The sequence below is a fragment of the Cebus imitator genome, unplaced genomic scaffold (genome assembly GCF_001604975.1).
Source record: "Cebus imitator isolate Cc_AM_T3 unplaced genomic scaffold, Cebus_imitator-1.0 Scaffold469, whole genome shotgun sequence".
In the NCBI taxonomy this organism is placed as follows: Eukaryota; Metazoa; Chordata; class Mammalia; order Primates; family Cebidae; genus Cebus; species Cebus imitator.
In genome coordinates this window covers 344,153-347,434 of record NW_016107784.1, presented here as the reverse complement: position 1 = coordinate 347,434, position 3,282 = coordinate 344,153, and the positions used below count along the sequence as shown (strand labels likewise).

General features: G+C 44.4%; 1 protein-coding gene across 1 annotated transcript in view; it reads right to left on the bottom strand.

The window, feature by feature from the left end:
* NANOGNB (NANOG neighbor homeobox) overlaps positions 1-3,282 on the bottom strand; it is a 16,519-nt gene that overhangs the window by 1,162 nt on the left and 12,075 nt on the right. The gene's annotated exons all lie outside the window — the stretch shown is intronic.

The following is a 3,282-nucleotide window of genomic DNA, read 5'->3' as shown; positions in this document are numbered from 1 at the left end:
AAAAAAAAAAAAAAAAAAAAAAGGCCGGGAATGTGGCTCAAGCCTGTAATCCCAGCACTTTGGGAGGCAGAGGTGTGCAGATCATGAGGTCAGGACTTCGAGACCAACCTGACCAATACGGTAAAACCTCGTCTCTACTAAAAATACAAAAATTAGCTGGGCATAGCGGCGGGCACCTGTAATCCCAGCTACTCAGGAAGCTGAGGCTGGAGAATTGCTTGAACCCGGGAGGAGGCCGCTGCAGTGGGCCGAGATCGCGCCACTGCACCCCACCGTGGGCGACAGCATGAGACTCTGTCTCAAAAAAACAAAAACAAAACAAAACAAAAAAAAACTTATTTGAACTCTAAGGGTCAAATCTGCCAAGTTAAAATTAATGTATTAGCCTCCAGAATATAATGCAGCCGGGCACGGTGGCTCACGCCTGTAATCCAGCATTTTGGGAGGCCGAGGCGGGTGGATCACGATGTCAAAAGATCGAGACCATCCTGGTCAACATGGTGAAACCCCGTCTCTACCAAAAATACAAAAAATCAGCTGGGCATGGTGGCGCGTGCCTGTAATCCCAGCGACTCAGGAAGCTGAGGCAGGAGAATTGCCTGAACCCAGGAGGCGGAGGTTGCGGTGAGCCGAGATCGCGCCATTGCACTCCAGCCTGGGTAACGAGAGCGAGACTCTGTCTCAAAACCAAAACAAAACAAAACAAAAGTATGAAGTAGGTCAATAAATATTAACATGGAACGATGCCCCAGACATATTTTACATAAAAGAGCAATTTTACATTCACATACAGAGGAGTAAATTTCTTCAATTGAAAAATCTTAAAAATGTTCACATAACCAGATGGCTTCACTAGTGAATTCCACCAATGTTTATACAAGAATTAAACCTTTCACAACGCCTTCCAAAAAACAGGAAAGACGATTTCCCAACTTATTCTATGAGATCAGTATTTTTACCCTGCATATAAGTCATAGTTCAACTGGAGAAAGATAAGGCATCAGCAGCAAATATACATTAAGAAATTCATTGCAGGGAATTGGCTTACACAATTTTCGAAATGTCTTGGCAAGTCGGAAAGGATGGCTGGGAACCCTTCAGTGTGAGATGATGCTGCTCTCCCTGGGCGGAATTTCCTCTTAAAGCCTCATCGGCTGGGAACCCTTCAGTGTGAGATGATGCTGCTCTCCCTGGGCGGAATTTCCTCTTAAAGCCTCATCTGATTGAATTAGGTTTACTCAGATTATAATCCCTTTTACTTAAAGACAATTGAGATGGATTTTAATTATATCTAAAAAGCCAGTAGCAAGGCCTGGCGTGGTGGCTCACACCGGTAATCCCAGCCACCGCACTCCAGCCTGGGCAACAGAGCAAGATTCCATCTCAAAATAAAATAAATACGCCGGTAGCACCTAGTGTTTGATTGAATTACTGGGGTCTGATTGAATTACTGGCCTGCCTGCGTTGCCACATTAAAGGCCATCATAACACTAATACTCAAACCAGACAGATACCTCCTCCAAAAAAGTATAGATTAATGTCCCTTATGAAAATGGAGGCAAAAACATCAACAAAATGCTAACAATTCAAAATCCAGCAACATAGTAAAAGGGTTACGCACCATAACCAAGTGGGATTTATTCTAGAAATAACCAGTGTGACTGGTTCAGTATAGGAAAATCAATGTAATACATCATAATAGAATAAAGGGAAAAAAACATGGGATCATCTCAACAGAGGTAGGCAAGGCTGTTTCTCTAAAATTTAAAGAGTGACCCTATGACCTAGCAATTGCCCCCTTTAAACAAAATACATTCTATCTATACAACAGACTATTATTTAGCCACAAAAAGAAATAAAATACTTATTAATGCTCAACATGGGTGAACATCGAACACACGCTAAATTGGGGGGCCAGGTGTGGTGACTCACACCTGCAATTTCAGCACTTTGGGAGGTCGAGGTGAGAGGATTGCTTGAGTCCAGCAGTTGAAAACCAGCTTGGGCGACATAGTGAGATCTCCTCTTCTTAAAAATAAAAAAAATGAGGCCGGGCATGGTGGCTCACGCCTGTAATCCCAGCACTTTGAGAGGCTGAGGCGGGCGGATCACAAGGTTAGGAGTTTGAGACCAGCCTGGCAAATATGGTGAAACCCTGTCTCTACTAAAAATACAAAAATTAGGTGGGCATGGCGGCTCATGACTGTAATCCCAGATACTGGGGAGGCTGAGGCAGGAGAATCTCTGAGGCAGAGGTTGCAGTGAGCCGAGATGGTGCTATAGCACTCCAGCCTGGGCAACAAGAGCGAAACTCCATCTCAAAAAATAATAATAATAAAAATTTTTTAAATGAGGTGAGAGGATCACTTGAGCCCAAGAAATTGAGGCTGCAGTGAGTCCTGATGGCGACACTATATTCCTGCCTGGGTGACAGAGTGAGGAAACCCTGCAGCAACAGGAAGAAAAAAAAACAAAAGAACAAGTGAAAGAAGTCAGATGCAAAAGTCAGACATTATATGACAATGTCCAGTATAGGCAAATCTATAGAGACTGAAAGTAAATTAGTGATTATCAGAGATTAGGGTGGGATAAAATTCGGAGTGTCTGCTAATTGGTGTACCTTTTCTTTTTTTAAAAATAAATTTAGGCCGGGCACGGTGGCTCACGCCTGTAATCCCAGCACTTTGGGAGGCTGAGGTGGGCAGATCATGAGGTCAAAAGATGGAGACCATCCTGGCCAACATGGTGAAACCTCATCTCTACTAAAAATACAAAAATTAGCTGGGCGTGGTCGCGCACACCTGTAGTCCCAGCTACTCGGGAGGCTGAGGCAGGAGAATTGCTTGAACCCGGGAGGCGGAGGTTGCAGTGAGCCGAGATCGCGCCACTGCACTCCAGCCTGGCACCTGGCGATGCAGTGAGACTCTGTCTCAAAAAAATAAATAAAAAAAATAAGTAAAAAATTAAAAAAATTATTTTTAAGAGATGGTGGCGTGGCAGTTCACTATGCTGTTGTTGGTCTTAAAATCCTCAGCTCGAGTGATCTGTCCATCTTGGCATTCTAAAGTGCTGTAATTACAGGCGTGAGCCACTGCAGCAGACCACAAGTTTTCTTTTGTTAGAAAAAAACAGCCGGGCGCGGTGGCTCAAGCCTGTAATCCCAGCACTTTGGGAGGCCGAGGCGGGTGGATCACGAGGTCAAGAGATCGAGACCATCCAGGTCAACATGGTGAAACCCCGTCTCTACCAAAAATACAAAAAATTAGCTGGGCATGGTGGCGC